Genomic DNA, 19,201 nt, shown 5'->3' on the forward strand with positions numbered 1-19,201 from the left:
CTGCTGCTTGCCCTGAACAACTGCCGAGGGCGAGTGCTGCCACAGAAGAAATAAAATGTTGGTAGCTTGATGTTTATTTAGCTGGTTTCTGTAGAAAAGGCAGTTGCAATATTGCTTGTCTGAATTGGGGGGAATTTTGGATGACAATTTAAAATACTGCTTATCAATCACCTTCAATGTGAAAGGAAATGTTTTTTGTAGGGTTGCAACTTAAAGAGGGTTTGGTCCACAATTTTCAAATGGTTTCAGAAGTGCTCCTGAATTAGTCAACTCCCTTTAAAAAAAACCACCTCGTTAGCTTAATTGACTAACTAATCAGTCTATTGAAGCCACCTGGCATAGGGAGTGGCCCAAGGAGGGCCCGAGAGAGCACGTTGCCCCCAGGCAGATTATAAAGGGGCTGCAGGGGCCAAAGGAGGGTTTCTGCAGCTCGGGGTGGAGGTCTGTGGGCATATGTGGTTTTTCGAAGCTGTTGGACTGAGGAGAGCTTTGTTGTTTGAGGTATGTTTCTTTTAAACATTTATATTTCTATTTTAAAGGGTTGTTTAGATACCAGAACAGAATTATTTTTAGATCCATTTAGGAGCATGTTTTTGTAAGGCTTTTGTTTCCCAGATCCATTAAAGAGCTTTCTGGGGAAGCTCTTGCATCTCAGTGCTCCCTGAAGAGCTTCCTGAGAGCCCCTCGTAGCGCATAAAGCTCTGGAAATGAGCAGATGAGACTATGATTCATGACTGCTACCCTAAATGCATTGAGAAGTGATTAGTGGTGATGGGTAATTGGGATATATTTCAGTGAAGAGCCTCAGGAATTTTTCTTGAACTTGGGGCTGAGTGATCTGTGCAATCCCAGGTACTAAAGAACCTACTAATTCATTCAAGCTGGTGATTAATCCTTTAGGTTGCTGGTTACAAGTAACTGGCTGAGGAAAAAAAATGCTTTGTGAAATACAGAGATAATGTTTTGAACATGAAATATGTTCCTATAAAATTCTTGGTTTAAGAAGGGAAAAAAGTGACTTTTGAAATCTGACAGATGAAGTTGTACTAAGCATAATATTTCAACATTTTCAAACTGAATAAAGTTTGAGTTTGGTTGGCTTTCCTTAGGGAAAAAAATTTAGTCAAATGAATGAAAAAACATTAATTTCATTGGAGATTTCTTAGGAAGGATCCTACAGACCCTGTCATAGAGCTCTTTCTCAAATGCCCCTGTATTACACCCGGCTCTGTGGAATAGCCTCAGACAGGTCACACGGTGTTTTGTGCCTCAGTTTCCCTCCAGCCTGACCTCCAAGAGCAGGTGAAAGCAAGCAGGTTTTACCTCTGTTGCAGAGGGAGGAGTGGTCTTCAACAACCCTAATTAGGTGTCTAATCTGTCTAAATAATGTTTATTTAGATTTGTTTAATGGAAGCAGCTGAACTGTGAGGTCTCCATGTTCTATCTGCATCACATTGGAGATGTCCATGGACAGGGAGGGTGAACTTCTGTCTGATTTCACGCTTGCCCCTGTCCTCACACACTTCCCTGCTGTTCTTCTTTGGAAATAGTACAAAAAATATATCTGATTTTTTTTTTTTCTTTAAACACAATATACAGTGATGTGGAGGCCTCGTTAAGGATGCAAATGGGTCGTCGGGAGAATTTACTTGAGTAATTGCTGCAAGGGGGCCTCAGCCCTAAGCCCAATGCTTCCAGCTTAGGTTTGTAAATCAAAAGGCACCGAGTAGCTTATGTTTATCTGCAAAGCTTTAAGGATCTCCTGTAACCTTTAGAGGTTAGCCCGGTCCTAATTGCTACTTAATTTCATTATCCATCATCATGGGCATAGAGCTGCCCTGGTGATGGGCAGCTGGAGCTGCACCAAGCCCTGGGCGCTCTGTGTGTGCACAGACATGTGCATGTGGCTGCTGCCACACAATAAACCCCTGCTGACCTCCCTGGCTCTTGGCTTGAGCGAGGACTGAGCGGTGGGAGGTGGCTGAGCACCGTCAGCACCTGGATCTTCCAGGGGTTTGGGGGAGAGAGGATTTTCTTCACACCCCTCATCATAAAACTTCGAAAACCCTTTTAGTGTTTCTTTTGTAGGAAAATGTGGTTGCATTGGTGTGTTTGGGGTATTCCTTGCATTGCCAGTGGTGGTATCACAAAGAATTACTGGGAAAACCCAACTGCCTGTAGGATGCCAGTGGTGTGACCAGGATGGGTTAAAGACAGACTGATGGGAGGAATGGCACAGGGTTCACGCAGGGTTAATTATTTTCTTAAATCAAAAAGACAGCACTGACTAAAATGCATTTATTCATTTAAGCCTCAGACTTCATCATGGAAGTGTGGAGATGGAAAAGCCACTAACAAGTAAACTTCAGGGAAGAAATTAAAATACATGCAAACACAGATGTTGCTTCAGGAGAAATTTTTGAAAGTTACATTTTTAAAAATAAATGTGAAAATGTGTAAACCATTTGCAACTTGGCAAAACTCAACAAGCTGTGAAGATTATCAGCTGGACCATGAGAAAAACTGACTTTCTTCAACAGTAATTAGAAAGTAAAATGTGAACACCAAAAGAAACGAGGAGTTGGGAACATGATGAATGTGGAAGTGAATGTGGTTTTGGTTATGTTTTCCTTTTTTCTGTTTGAAAAGCGCATCAGCATGGAAAGCTGCTAGCTTTTAGGCTGTGAAAGCTTATATTTAATACTAAGTCCCTAATACCTGAGATGTATGGTAGGGGCTGGATATGCCCCTAGGAGGAAGAGCAGTTATGAAAGCGCATTGGGAGGGAGTTCGTTCAGCTTTTGGTTGGTTTGACTGTGATATTAAGATGGTTCTTGCATTTGCTGGGCTTTTTGTTGCAAGCTTCTTTTGGGTGTTTTTTTTTTTTGGTTTTTGGTTATTTTTTTGAGCACTAATTAGAAAATTAAGAACATTCAACTCCCACACATCAATTTGTCATGTTCTGCTTTGCCACAGTAATTGGAGTAAAGGATTTCATAATTTCACTGCGATGCACAGTCAGCTTAGAATACAGACATCTAACTGAAGCAGAAATGCATTATTTCATTAAAAATACACGAGTGTAAATCAGAAAAACACCGCAGAGTAGTGCACAATAACTTGTTTACAAATAGAAATACACCTTCCTGCAGCTGTAAGGAAACCCGGTGATTTTCTTAGAATGAAAGTTAATTTTCATACCTGAGTATTTATGTGAGGGTGGGATTAACGGAGATGAGCAGAGTCCCAGCAGGCTCAGGGCGCGTTCCCGTGGACGTAAGCTGTTTGCTTTTTTAAAAGTCTGTATCCATTAACTTTGAAAGTAATTTCAGCAGTTCGATGTAAAGGGGACTTCACTGGCATCTCTAATAAATTATACATACAGATCACAATATGCACCATAGGCTCTGTGTGAGGGGAATAGTAGCGATGCACAGCCAAACGTGGCTCACCATTTGCTTAGTCTTCATGTTTTATGTCAGAGCCATTAATATAATTTAATTTTGCCATTAGTTTCTAAAATCTGCCATGTCTGAAATCCCACATACTAAGAAGGCCATTTTAATGATGATATATCCAATTTTCTCTCTTTCTTTGTGATATTAATTCTCAAAAATGAAAATTAAAAAGAAGCGATGAATGCTATTTCAGTAAACTTACCCGAAGCAATTAAACTACAAACACATTTTTTATGATTGCAGAGAGTATCTGGTATTAGGAAACATCATTTTTTTCCCTCCACTGACTATATTTTTCCCTTCAAGCAAAAGTTTAAACTATCAACAGAAATGGTCTTTTTCAGGGATTTTTCCTCATCTAATTGAGCATTGCTTTTGTACTCGCATCTTGCATAAAGTGTTAAATCTAATCCTCTGAGCCTGAAAAATCTTCTGTAGGCGTGAAGGTCATTAATTTTAATTAAATGGAACTTTTTTTACACTTGCTAGAAAATGAGGATTAGTCTCAATGAGTTTCATTAAATAAACAGAGCAAATTAAAATTTATAATATGTCTCTGAACAGATCTGAAATCATCTCATCAAATGCCAGTTAGGCTGGGATGGAGCAGGGGGTGCTCGGTGAGGGAGCAGCGTGGGCATGGGTTGGTGACGGCTCCAGGAGCGGGTTTGGGAGGAGAGGCCCTTCGCTGTGCCCTGGGGGAGCGTGGCCCTTGCAGGGGCTTAAACTGCTCCTTGCTGGTGCATTTGTGAGTGCACGGTGGCAGCTCGGACCAGCCCCGTGGAGGGGAGGAAGGAGGCCAAAGTATGAAGCCCTGAAAATCTTGCAAAGGATGATGGCGAGCAAGGTCTGCACAGGCTGGAGGGCAGGTCTTGCTGTGCTTCATCTCTTGTAGCTGTTGGCACCAGTAAATCCCCTTCCATTGCAGTTGAGTGAAGCTGTCCCTCTTGCGCACACAATCTCTGCAGCCCCGGCTAAAGCGTGGTCCTGAGGACATCCTTGATGCCCTGCACTTGGTCTTGGTCATGCTCTGAAATGAGCTGGATTTAGTTGTAAAATAATGGATGTGAAGACTGTTGGGTCATGAGTTGGTTAGCTTTGGGCATGCTGTTCCCATGTGGAGTGTACCTGGAGCAGATGGCTCTGGTCAGTGTGATTTGCAGCTGTTCTGCTCTCAGTGTGTTTTAGGACTTAGCAGCTCGCTTGAAGAACGTGACTGCTCTGGTTTTCTGACCTGATTTCTAACACACGACAGTTTTTGTCTCTGTTGTGAGTATTCAGCACAGCTTTTCCTCCCTCTGCGTGTAAGCACGTGTTCTCATCCCAGATCTGCTCAGGTTTTGATATCAGGGTGAGGGAGAGGACTGAACTCAGCTTGGTCCTCGCAGCAACAGGAGGAGACTCAGTGCTCTACCTGCCTCTTATGTCTTTCTATGGGTGTGTGCGTGTGTACAGCATACAGATAGACTCAGGTGTCTAAAAAACCACACTGGGAACTGGAAACCCACCCCAAAAGCCCTCTCCCTCCCCTTGCAGACTGAGCAGGCAGCTGGAGATGGGGCTGGGCCAGCTTGGTCGGGGGTGCTGGTCCCCATGTGCACTGAAAAGTCTCACTGTACAGTTATTCAGGGTTTGGATTGTTCCCCTTCAGACTGGCACGTACTGTCTTATTTCAGATGCTGGGATGCATTTTATGGACTAGGGACTCATTTAAAACGATGCAGTTACAGATGTGCTGAGGAGGCTCACGGTGATGTGCACAGAGCGTTAAATCCAACAGGTCGGATGACACTGAGGAGCCCCATGTCATTCTCTTTGCTAGGGATAAGCTCAGTCTGTCCTCTCCTCTAGTTGTTTTGCATCTTTTCAGTCATTCTCAAGCTCCCTGGTTTCTCTGCCTAATGGATCCTCTTACACATCTTTTGTCTGCTGAGGTTTTTGATGGCTGTGAAAATCAAAGCATTTAAATATCTCAGATTGGATTAGCACTACAGAAGCTGTTCTTCCAGTAAAGCCTGTATCTCAGCTGCCAACTATCCTTTTACTTCAGGCTGGCAGAGGATGGCTCCTCTAAGTGTTTCCTTTTCACTTTGTGTTTGGCATGTCTGGTTCATTAGATTAATAATATACTGGACTGCATGCAAATTGATTCCCTCTGGGATATCCTTAACGTGAAAAGATCTTTCAGCACATTATTAAAGAAACAGTCACTCTTGCTGGTCAGCATGAAGACAGGCAGAAAATGTTTTGCCAAAATGAAAAGATAAAGAGAAAAGAGCATTAGCAGAGTATGTTGGTCACTTCAGCCTCTCTTGGTTTGAAAAACGTCCATAATTTAGTATGTTTCCAAGTGAAGTCTGATATTATCTCTAAAAGAAACAAGTTGGTACAACTTGGACAGCTCAATGTCATCATGGAATTTTTTAGTAATGACATTGCTATTCCTGGAGAATAAATGGGCTCCTCAGCACCTTTGCTGTGGGTGACGTCGGAGGCAACATCTGTAATTCCGCACCCTCCTCTGGCATCGTTTCCGAATTGCTGAACCAGCTACCAGCAAAAGCAGGCTTGTATCAGCAGCTTGATATTTATATCTTGGCAGGGAGCTTGTGTTTGCTGGTATCATTTGTCTCTGAAGAACAATATCTGTAGTACATGAAAATACATTTTCTACCCTTCTCCTTCGCCCCCGTTACTGATGCCATCTGAAGCCAGCCATCTCGCAGCCGTCTTTCTTTTTGTAGCACCATCTATTTCTACAATTTATTTTCATTAAGATGAGGGAAAAAAAAAATACCATTGTGGGGTTTCAGCTGAGCAAAAGGTGAAACAGTCCTTCGCAGCCTTAGGACAAACCTGCACGGGCTCCTCCTCGGGTCAGGGAGGGCTCACCTCCAAAGCACGGTGCAGTGGGCACCGCTCAGCCCCCGAGGGGCAGAATGAGGAGTTGGGTTCAGAAACTTTCCGTTTCTCACTCATAAAAGCAAATGGTATCAGCTGAGAGCAGAGCCCCTGCGCCCAGTGCTGCCTGGGGGGCACGGCTCTGCCCCAGGGGTGCTGCGGGGCCGGGGCGAGGGCAGCACCGAGGACCCACGGGGTGGCACCAGGATGGCTCAGGCGTGGAGTGTGAAGGAGCACTAAAGCCCCCACAGCTAATTAATCAACAGAGTTACTGCATTTAAACAGCCCGTGTCATGGCAACCTTGTACAAAGACAGGGGCAGCATAAAGCCGCAATAAAAAATGGTGCAATTGGGCCAGGACCAGGGCTGACTGATGGAGCAATTTTGGTTTCCTTTTCTCTATTTTAAGGGTCAAGTGCACGGGTGAAAGGAGCCGTGCTGCTCTGCTGCTGGTCGCTGTTCCTCTGGTACAGCTGGATGAAACGATTCCCCATGCAAATGCACACTCTGCAAGTACATTTATAAGCGTTTTAAAAAAATACTCTCTCGTTAATTTGTTGTTTCTTCCACTATAAGAGTTTTTCTTTACCTAAAATTAATAATTCTTAAGTATTTCTTGCTTTTTTTAAGTCTTTGTGCAAATCTGGAAAACAATTTTACGTTAGCTTGAAAGAGTTTTATTCATTTTTTCAGTAGAAAAAAATTTGAAAATAATTAAACTGTGAATTTAGGGAATCAAAATGATTTGAAAATGTCAAAACAAACTGGCTTGAGTTTTTGAAAGATTTTTGACGTTAATTTACTAAATGTTTTGATCAGCTCAAATCTGATTGATTTGATTTATTGGTTCTGTTTTTTTTGGGGGATAGAAAGGGATAGAAAGTTTCAGTTCAGTTATTCACTTAATTCCAGTTAGGATTTAATGTTTTAATGCCAGAGATCTGTAAGCACGTCTAAACGTTTTTATTTGCAACAGGTAAATTTTAGAATTTATTCTCAAAGAAATAAAATACTAGGTTGAGTAGAATCCAGTTATGCTGTGTTAATTTATTTTTTGTCTGTCTTTAACTTGACCTATCAAACTGCTGATTTGCTGCATCAAGTCGTGCTTTGTCTAACATGAAAATAGCAATTGCTGCACAACACAAAGAGTTAATGAGCAATAGTCAACTATCAATAATCAGAAATTGTCGAATCTTAGAAATGCAGATTAATTTCTCTCCAAATGTAATAATTTTAGCTAGAGTAGCTTAAAATACATCATAAAGTACAAAAAGAAAACTACAAGATCAGGAGAAAATGCCTCGTTGCAGGGTGCCAAGGCAGCGGGGGGGTCCTGCCCCTCCGAACGGCTGCCTGGGTGTTTGGTTAAACGGGTTCAGTGTCGGTGAAGGTGAATCTTTGAGGAGCAAAATGAATTAATGCAATAAAAAATAGTGTTCTCTTCTCTGTAAAGATGGAACAAGTCATCAAAAGGAAGGTGCAAGCGAGAGCTGCCCGCTGGACTAACCGGGGTGAATGCGTGCACGGAGCTCAGGGCAGGGGTGCAGCGGGCATCCCCCTGCTTTGGCTGCCCAGCCTGGCACGGGGCTCGGTCACCGGTGTTCTCCTGGCTCTGAACTGAATTAAATGCTGGACTGGGAAGCAGGAGTAAATTCGCTACACGCTTGTCTGCACAAACGGTGGGTGTGATTTAGCAGCGACGCCTCGATGCCTTTCAAAGTGGCGTCTCACTTAGTCAGAAAAAAATGGAATAGAAAGCAAGCCAGAGGTCTGCAGCAGTATGTCAAAGTGTTTTATAGAGCCAAAGGAAACTATAAAACAAAGCTGAAAAACCCTGACAGCCAGAAGAAATGCACAGCCTCAAGCAGCTTGCTTTCTGCTCGCGTGATTCAGTGTGCCGCCTCTAAAAACACATTCGTTCTGGAATCTAAATGGGCACCGTAAGGCACAATTATGTTTGCAGCTAGGACAGCTAAAAATTTTTTTTTCCCTCCAAGTTTACCTGGTTTGGGTTTTTATGGGTTGTTTTTGAGTAAGCGGTGTGCAGGTGCATGAATTAATGCACGCTTCAGGTCGCACTCGGATGCCCTCCCTTAAGGGGCTTTTCGCTGCATGGAGCACAAAGCTTTGGAAATCATGTGAAGGTAAAGTAATGTTACAAAGGGATCACCAGAAAGGTCTCATACAAAATGCGACTGTCTTTATTCTAGTGTTATACCTTGTGTGTAGAAAATAAGCTAACGCACAGTCCTTGCCCGTACGCCCTCTCCCAGGTGCAGTTTCTCTGCCAGGAGCCGCGAGCATCGGGCAGAGGCTGAGACCAGGAAAGCATCAACTCCATCAGGAAACCAAGGGGCAAGTCAGGGGAAAAGCAGTCCGAGGGTGATGGAGGAAAGGGAGTTTGGCTGGAGTCCGTAGGATGTCATGCTGGCAAGAAGTGGGGGGGAAAAATCATAGAATGGTTTGGGTTGGAAGGGACCTTAAAGCCCATCCAGTTCCACCCCCCTGCCATGGGCAGGGACACCTTCCACCAGACCAGGTTGCTCCAAGCCCCATCCAGCCTGGCCTTGAACACTGCCAGGGAGGGGAGAGCCACAGCTTCTCTGGGCAACATGTTCCAGTGTCTCACCACCCTCACAGTCAATCCATATTTTAATTTTGTTGAGATAATTAAGTCATTAATTTCCCTACAAGTTTTAGTATTTAGATATGGAGAACTCCATGCAGAAGCCTAAGTGCAGTCTCACCTGTGTTGTTTGAAGAGGGATTACAGGTTTTTGGCCTCTTAAAAATGCTTCTGTAAATTTGGGCAGATTCATTCTTGTCATGACTCTATCAACTTACAAGTGTTATTGTCAAGAGTACCAAAATGCCAGCAAGCTGTGTATTACAGCAAAGCCAGGGACGTACAACAACGATTGAGCAGCTTGAAGAACTTAGAAAGATTAAAAGAACAAAATGTTTCAGTTGGATAAACAGTGACTAAGAGTGGCTGCGATAATCAGCTACTGGTGTGTGAAGGGTACAAGTGCCAAGAAGAGAACATAATTTAAAAACTGACTTAGAAGTGGTGGGATAAATTATAAGACATGGATGAAACTTTTTTCTTTTAAAGTTTAGTGCTGTTGGACTAGAAGAATGTGTCCAGATGTTTGGCTAGATCACCTCTTTAGGCACCAAAGTCCAATTTATTTTCCTTGCCTTTCATGCACTCCCCTCCTGGCTGGGGTTGGATGATTCTCCTAAAGGGTGCCTAGCTCTCTGCGTTGGGCAGTGGAACACCTCAGACACAAGCTGAGAATCCACATGTAAAACAGGTGACAGTCCCCGAGAAGCCCAGGTTCAATTGGCTTTGATGGAAATGAGGATCCTGAGGGCTAAGCTACCTTTGAGAAAAGAAAATGTGCAAATTAAAGCTGAATACCCTGGCAGATGGCAGAACCTGGAAAGGCATTTACACACCTAAGGCCAACATCTAGGCACCACTGTCATTCATTAAGTTCCTGTTCAGTTTTCACGTAATTCTGAGGTTGCCTTAGCATAAATCCTTACCCAGAAGATTGCACTGGTGAGCACGTCAAAACCACCTAAAACCTGATGTTCACTCGTTGCTCAAAGTCCTGGATTGAATGTAGGTCTTCCTGATACTCTTGCTTAGCACAACATGCTCATCCACCCGCTTGTTGCAGTGATGGGCAAAAAGGCAAAGTGCACTCTGACAGCAGCACTGCAGCAAGGCTCGAGTCTGCCTTAGAAATCTTGATTCTCTGTCTCTGGGTGCTTTCAAAACCCAGCCTGGGTTAGACAGAACTCACTGTAGAAGATACCCTATGAATGGCAAAATCTTCTGCAAATATGTGCAGAAACTGCTGGATACCACAGCATGGTACAGCTTTAGCAGGTGTGTGTAGACAAACAAGCCAAATGTGCCTGGCACAGTGTCCACGAGCAGCCGTGATGATGCTCCTGCAGGAGGGGTTGCAGAAGGGGGGAACGGGCACGACCTCGGGTGGTCAATCAGTGATGCTCAGCTAAGCACTCTGGAGTGGTGATGTGGAAACTGCACCTGGAAATCTCTGAACCATATTTATTTATGAAGAAGTCTGTAATCAGCAGCCAAACTCATGTTTGTTTCACAAATTGTGTTGGGAAAGTGGAAGGAGAATGTCCTAATTGCTGCCTTGTAGGTAAACGTGTTCTTCCATTCGTCAGGGTCCCACCTTAGTTAACAGCATTGTTTCCTCTTAGTGTATTTCAAAATCGTGGTTAGATCGGTGTGAATTGGGCTTTAACATGATCAGTCTGATAATTAGAGCTTTGTAAGGTGCCTAAATGAGAGAGGCAGAGAGAGCTCAGAGCATGTGCGAAGTTTTACTAATGAAAGAATTGGGGAAAAAAAAAGTTATAGAGATGCCCCACAGTATTTGAGGACTGGAAGAGAGCTTATCCTGGGGAGATCCAATGGGGTGTGTTGGAGATGCAATCTGTGGTTTCAACCAAACTGCTTGTGCTTTGAGATGTGTAAAGTCTTCTCATTTCTGTAACAGTTACGTTCTGCTCCAATCTGCCTCCTCTCCCAACACACCCGACTGGTCTGGAACCCTGCCTAGAGGCTGATGCACAAGTTGGGTGCACCAGTATTTTATTCTTCACACAATACCCTGCTTCTGCTGCTGATAGAGTAAATATTGTGCTGGCTGCTATTAAGGAATGTTCCTTTACCTGAATTTTTTTCCCAGTAAGAACTCGGAGACTGCAACTCTACGTGGACAGCTGTTGAACTGAATATAGTTTCAAGTACATGGTGCTAGCTGTTGTGTACTCTGACATTAAACCATAAAAATCCCATGACAAAATAATATTGTGATATTCATAGGAGGGTGATGATTCATTGAAAATTGCCAGGTTGAACTAAAATATCGGTTTCTACTGATCTAATGTACAGTATTCCCTACAAAACACCGGAGTGTAGAGTAGAGTTATGTTTTATGGCACCTGAGAAGTGACATGAATGCTCTGGTGGAAATCTATTAAGCTGTGGGGGAAAATACCCCCATGCCCATAAATACGGATTGGTCTGACTTCATGGTTTGCCCAATAGAATCAACACAAGATATATTCTACATTTATAACGTGGCCAGAAAATCCTTCCTGTAGATGGGGTGCAAATATTTTCCTGAATCGGAGGGGAAGGCAGGATTGTCATGAAACCCAGAGTGTTGGCTGGTCGGCGTTTGCTTCCTCAGCGCCTGCTCTGGCAATGCACCGTATTGTTATTTTCTGTAGAGATTCACTTTCCCTGCCCCCAGGGACTGTGTGTGTGCCCAAAATGATGAGGGGTTTAAATGCTTGCACTCATGTGCGTAAGCCCTGGCTCAGCGTGGGGCGAAGGGGTGGCTGGGCAGTGAGTCCGTGGGGTGTCTGCTCCTGCATGCCCAATTATTACGACTGCCACAAAGTTTACTGAATTTTGGCCTCTGGGGTCAGGGAGCTTAAATAAATAAAACCTTCAGACCCGGAGGGAAAAGCATATTCTGTAATGCCATAATCAGTTTGGAGGATGAGCTTTTGCTGCAGCTTCCCATTGGGTCTTCAAATGGTGGTGCAGTTAATAGGATTTTACATGTGCTGTGAAGTTTCTGGACCTATCTACGCTGTTATTTGACATGCAAAGTGCGATGTTGTCTTTTTATTAGCAGGGCTGCATGTCTGACATATCTCCGTACTAGTACTGTGGATAGACATCTTGAAAGCAAATTGTAATAGAAATTCTGAGCAGGGTGAGATGAGAATTAGCTGCCTGACTAGTGTTTTTCTATTTATCTCCAAATGTCAGTACTCCGCACTGAAAGTTTTGATAGGAAGGCATCTGCTGTTCCAGGCTAGAGAATTGGCAAAGGAGAGAACTGGGGTGTGGGGAGGGAGGGGGCTAATTGAATCACACTGCAGCGACAATAGCTCTGGAATATGCTCCTGGTAGGTCCAAAGAAGTAAGAAGTGTGAGGTGCAGCAGGAATGACTCACGCTGGCTTGCAAAGCAGCCCCTCGTTGAAAGCCTTGTGGTACCAAACGCCTGAGACAGAGGCTGAAGGTGGTGATTTCTGTGCCTTAACTCAGCACGGGGGCGGCATCTTGCCAACGTAGCTCAGGACGTGAGCTCACACCCGTCTTCTGGTCTTGAACTCAGCGCTGCTTTCCAAAATGACCCAGCGACGAGGGGCTGTTTGAGCAGGGAGGCAATGGCGAGCGCACCGCTGTTAATGGCTTAGGTCCTGCGTGTGATGTTTGCCGTGCCTCCTGTTGGAAATGATTTGCCCACGTATGTTCTGGGTGAGATTTAGTAATATGATGTCATCAGCTTCACAAGCTTCAAAAAAAATGTGAAGTCACAATTTCACAGTGTTCAGCTGTTACTCTGTGTTTCTGGAAAACTTTTCGTTCAGCATATTTATCCTGTGATATGTTCACAGGTATGTTTTGTGCTCAATGTTTTGCACTTTGAGCTCCACTCTCAACAGTGTTCATGCTTCAGCTGGTCTATTTGCTACTTGCAGTGCACTGAAAATAGCACGTGAGCTCTCTGTTGGTCTTCCTTTTGTTTCAGAAGCCACCAAAATCCTACCGGAGCAGTTGTCTGTGTGTGTATGTAGCTCTGATGTAGCTCTGCTTTCCTCATTTTATCTGCTTAGGGAAGGTGATGAGTTAAGTCCTGATGTAGCTGCCTGGCTGCTTTCAGAATATATTTGAGTTAAAAAATGGCATCGGTGTAATAAGGTACATTTTTGGAATGATGGAAGAGGATATAGTTGATAGTGTGTTACATGCTTTCATGAGATTTTGAGGATCAAGCTGTGAGCAGCAGAACTTGATAGGATCTCTGAAAGTGAACTGAATTCACTGTAATTCCTCCAGTGACTTGAATTTAACAGGAGCCTTTGCATATTTCAAGACCTTTAGGTACTTCTCTGTAAAGAGTCTCATAGAACACCATGTTCCTACCCTTATTTATTTTCCTTTTGTTGATGCTGAAGTCAAGTAACATAAATATAGGGCATTCAGGCCTTATTTTTCAATTCAGCAGGATGATTTTTCTCTCTTTTGAGCTATCTTTCAATGCACATGCCAGTTAATAGATTTGCAGTAGCTTCTACATCCTTTGGTTAAAGGACTTGACCCACACGACATCTGCTGCTGTTACATAGACATGAGGTAGGGATTGAGCTGCTTTAATACTTTGTACCTTGTCAGTCAAAAATGTGTGTACGTATAGAACTGTAAAGCTTGGGGTCTGCTCCAGGTCCTTGTCCCTTGCCTGTCTGCTGCAGGGTGAGCAGCATGTGTTTCAGGACTGAGATGTGCTGGCAGAATCAGGGTGGAAAAGTTTGTGTCGTGCTTTCGTGGTAGGCGTGTTGCTGGCAGCGGGTGCTGGGGCTCCGATCTCTCCACCTGAAGCCAGGAGCTTGTGTTGAACAATCTAACACAGACATCAGATGGGCTGCAGCAAGCTGTGGGCCACGTACCATCACTGCACAGGGAGGTGGTGGAGTCACCATCTCTGGAGGGGTTTAAGAAAAGCCTGGACATGGCACTTAGTGCCCTGGTCTAGTTGCCATGGTGGTGTCAGGGCAATGGTTGGACTCGATGATCCCAGAGGGCTCTTCCAACCTGATTGAGTCTGTGATACTGTGGGGACCATGGTACCACGTTGCATGGCTGGGTACGTTGCAGCAGCTGGTGTTGCTCTTCTGTTAAAGCGAGTGCTGAACGTGCAGCTCCAAACCTGATACCGAGCGCTTTTCACAGCATTTTGTCACTGTTCTCACACATGCAAACCTCATTCCTCTCCCCGTGGCTTTTCAATCCATACTCCCAGCAGGCTGTTTTATTTTTAACACCTGTTCAACACTGGAGCTTTCTCTCTGGTGTTTGCGGTCCCTGGTAACCACACCACTGGGGCTACATTTACCAGGAGCTGAGAATGCCAGCACAGCACCGAGACCTTTAACACCCCAACTGTGCAGCTCTATCTGCTCCAATCTCCGTTGCATCACTGAGCTTCAGCTCGGTGTGTTCTTTTCTGGCTTTATATTTAATTATTTACAACACGCATTTTCTCACCCTGAACCATCATCTCTCTCAGCTCACTCGAGTTACAAAACTGTGCTCTGAGCCTCACTGCATCACGTCAGGCGATGCCCAGGCTGGGTGAAGTCTCGCCCACCTCTCCCTGTGCAGGGAATGGGACATCTTTTGCGTGCTTACATTTCTGTGCTGAGCAGCACATGCAAAACCTCCCCAGCATCACCTCTAGTTATTTGCACATCATTCTGTACCTCTCAGGTGTCTGTGACCCATAGTTACAGCAGTGGAGTCACTCTGCTGTTGCCCCGTGGCCGTGCTGGTTGCTGTACGCTGCAGCAGACAGCTCCACACAGCACGGTGCTCGTTGCTGTCTCTGCCTCCCACCATCTGTCACAGAATTATCTGTTCTTTGCTTGTTTTCCTGTTGATCACGCTGCTGGCGTGTAGCGTGGTGATCAGCACTCTCTAGGGAGTGTTCACTGCTGCCTCCACCTTCCTCTCACCTTCTTTACTACCAGTATTGGCAACAAGAATGGAAAGACCCAATATAGAAAGAAGCCTTTTTCTCTATGATCCCTTCAACAACCTGTGGCATGAGATGAACATCTAACAGCAAGAATGCTATTTGATCATGTAAGTGGGTAAGGGCTGTATCATCAAACGATAGGAGAAAGGGCTCTGTTGGAGCTGCTCGGGGGGTGAAACTTGGCTTTTTGAAAAATTTGAATTAATTTGGGAATGCTTTTTTCAATTCACCTTCAGGAGTACCTTTTAGGCAAATATTCTTAAGTATATTAGAGACCTGAAAGCTCAAAATGCCACCAGAGGTTTTCTGTCCTGCAGGATGAATGTTATGGAATAATCTTGTGTTCCTATGCAGTGCACTCTGGAGAGATGATACTTGAAACCCTTTGGATTGCATTTAAACCTTCATGCAACTTTGATGTTACGTCTTGCTTTATGCACATCAGCCCTGCTTATTTCAAGCACAGAGAGGTGGGCTTTGCTCTGTGTGATGAGGTTGCTCCTCCCAGTGTGGCTAACAAAGGTGACCAAGTTCCTGTGCATCAGCTGGTCTGTAGGAATACACGTGGAAAGCACAAGGAAGCCCAGTTAGTGCACTTTTCCACCAAATCAGGCTGATTTGTCTTTTTTTTCATGAGGTGAAGGTGTTCATGTAGAGAGAGATACCATAGACTAGTTCATATTACATATTACCCTAAGTTCAGACGCACAAGTCAGATACAATATTGGTTGGTGTTGAGTGAGACACAGGAACACAGATCTTGCTGCCTTCCGATGGCTTTAGGACCCTTGCTAAAACCCAGCTAAATCCAAAATACTTTTTTCGGTGACTCTTGATTCAACTGAAGCAAATGAGGAACAAAACTAGAAAACGATCAAATTAATTTTTCTCTTCATTTCCTGATTTGATATTACGGATCTTGCCTTTAATTGAGATTTTTAAAAAGAGAACCTGGTGCAATTGTTCTGCACGTGCTGCTGGGTTTGCTGCAACACTTCAGTGAGTGGACAAGCTATTAAATCCTGAAAAGAAGAAAAGTGCCATGAGCTGTCAGAGAAGTTGATCTGGTTCTGCAAGGACTCTGCGAGAGGTGCTCCTGTGCTCTCGCACAGCCAAAGAGCCACCACAACACTTGGAAGTTCACGCTGGTAAAGCTGTTTTTAACAGATGCTCTGTCAGAAATAGCGTACGTGTCCGTGCAGGTGAAGAGGTGCAGGTTATGCAGAGACCGTGACCAGCTCCAGCAGATAGCCAGGACAAGGTGACACTGTCACACCCTGCGCTGCTGGGATGCCCCTTGGGAAGAGAAGGAAGGCTTTCTGCTGACAGAATTACTTTCCCCACAGTGAAACACCAGTAGTGAGAGTCTTAACTATTCCAGATGTACAGATGACACGGTGCTTAATTCAGGGGATTTGTGCTGAGGCAGCACGACAGCAAAAAGTTATTTTTACCACCTTTTTTTTTTATTAATTTATATGTATTTTGCTCCCACTATAAGCACCACACAGAACACTCAGACAGTCCTTGCTTCTCAGAGCTTTCAGTCTAAATGGAGAAGAAATATTAGACTTTCCTCCCACAAATGGATTTGTAAAATAATTATAATACCATAAATATACTTTTTAGAAAACAGCTGCCTATAAAATCAGTGTCAAACTGTTCTGTTGCCAGTACAGCTATTTGTAACTTTTCCAATTTCAGTTCATTGAGATGTTAAATGGCAGAGAAGGGAGGGGGAACCATGGAAATTGTGATAGTATTCATCTATTTTATCCCTTATGCGTCATCCTGGGGCAAAGATGCTTTTCAAGAACGTGTTGCCTGAGATGTTGAGCAAGTGCTGAGAAAAGGGTGCGGTGGCTTCTCTGTGGCTGCAGTGCGTGTGGGAGTCACTGCGGGAGGAGCACTGGGCTCTGGGCAGTGAAATGGAGACACACGGTGTTATTTCATCAGGTGATCGGCTGTAAATATGACAAGTTGCTGATGAGTTAAATTCTGGTGTACGTGTTTAACCTGAAAAATGTGCTTGTCTTGAGACTGATCTATTACAAAGCTCTCTTATGCAAATGAGTTATAAACACAAGAGATGAAGCGCTGTTGGGTCCTCTTCACGTGTGTCACAGATTAGGGTTGAAGTACAATGACTAATTAACGTTACTAAGAAACTGCAGGAGAGGCTAATACAGGCAGAGAGTTTGGGAAGAAGTCCAGCACGAGTGAAAGAGCTGCTCGCGCAGCTACTAGTAGTTGTAAAACCAAACCAACCTCTGCGTGGAAGTGCTGTGTAATACCAGAGGTTTCAGGTCCATTCCTGCCTACAATGTAAATGAGTTTAGTTCGTTAACTCACACAGTGGGAACCGTGTTGACCTTTACGTGTCCATATGTTGTCGTCTGGGGGTAACTCCATCCTGCCTTGCCCTGATCCTACTCCTGGTGAAATCGGGGAGAGCTTTGACATTCACTGCAATTCAGCATTAGCTTCCTTAGGGTTTTTTTTAATCATCTTGAGGTTTGACTAAAGGGGTTTTGATCTCGCTCAGTGGGGACTGATCACCCATGAACTAAACATCTGGTATACAACACATTGGTAAAAGAATTAATTTTAGCTCTGCGAGGAAAATGTGGCTCTCGGGAGCAACGGGGAGGAGCAGCAGCCTCCCGTCTACCAGGAGTATCAACTCCTCGCTGCATCATGAGTTCATATACCTTTGCCCCGCAGCATGAAAGGATGGGAGAAAAGAACACTGAATGCTGATCTCCTCCCCTTGCTTGCCTTTAGATACGTGTTTCAGAAATTATTTGTTTTTCTACAAATCCTGGTTTTTATACCTTTTTATTAAACAAAGCCTCCAAATAAATTTTAGCTGCTTCCCTGCCTGCCTAATCCTCGTGTTTCCATACAGATAAATCTTGTATAATTAGCTGTGGCTCGGGAAGCCTGTAGTGCCTGATGAGAATGAAATGAAACATCTCAGCGAGCACGAGTCGGGGGTCCAGCATCCTTCACCCCAGCTCGGTGTCGGTGCAAGCCCTGGTTAGTGTGGCTCCCACCAGCTTCAGCTCATTGGCTCAATCCCAACATGCATAATATATTTTGAACAGATTTTTGATGCTAACTCTGTATTTAGTCATTTTCTGTGTTGTATTATCCCCTTTTTCTTTTAAATTGTGGAGAAACTGATACTTTCTCTAATTTCTGGGTTTTCATTTCAAATCACAGAGGTAAGATGTCAATCATTTATGAATTCATTTAACTGTGGATCATATGGAATAATTACAGGGACTTTGCATAAGAAAGAAAAGCTTTCCTTCTGTGTCTTTTTTTTTGTGTTTTTTTTTTTGTTTCATGTAGGTAGGGACTTGTTTTACTTTTGGTAAATATGTACATTATTTTTCAAGTATTTCACAGATTTTTTTTCTAAACTATTTGAGCGCAGGGAGAGGAGAGCTTCCCAGCTGGGTGACTGAACTAATGGTATTAACAGCAATAGAACTGACAAGATGATTTTTTTTTAAGGGTGAACTTTATGTTGAATTATGTTACATCATAAAGCAGGATGTCAAGGTAACCTGTTTCAGCCCGTAGCTTTGCCCTCTCTCTTATCTCTGTGGATGAGTTCATTAGCACAAGGGCAGGATCGCTGCAGGATACGTGAGCAAGGAGCATTATCCATCAGACCGCTCGGGTATTTTACCTGCTAGCACCATGGGTTGGTTCTGGTGAAACAGTTTAGCCTGAGGCAGCCTTATGTTCTTTTCCCAGTCCAAGCTCTGTGCAGTTGCTTCTGTCTCACCAGTCAACACAGCTGAATTATCCCATCGCTTGGGATTTTTAGGAGGACAGAAACTTGAAGAAATGATGTTGAGGAATGTGGGATTTTCTTGTTTAGTGCCCGTAAGCAGATGACTTGTGTGTCCTTTGGTATTTCAGTAACGATTTCTGTGCCCACCATTTTTTCTTTACCAGCATGATCCCTTCTGATTATTCTGCTATAGTGTTCTTTAAGCAATCTAGGAACAGCAGTGGAAAGAAGGGGTTGCTAAATCTTTAAAATGAAGCTGAACAAAAAATGGATGCATTCCAGCAATAATTGGTTTCTGTACACAGAGATAAGCTGCCAAAATAACAAGACTGATTTGGAATGCTGGCTAACCTCCTACGAGAAACTGTTGGTTTAATCCTTAGCTGGAGTAAAAAATAATGAAATTCCATGCGAGTAATGGT

The sequence above is a fragment of the Nyctibius grandis genome, chromosome 10, assembly GCF_013368605.1.
Source record: "Nyctibius grandis isolate bNycGra1 chromosome 10, bNycGra1.pri, whole genome shotgun sequence".
NCBI classification, from domain to species: Eukaryota; Metazoa; Chordata; class Aves; order Nyctibiiformes; family Nyctibiidae; genus Nyctibius; species Nyctibius grandis.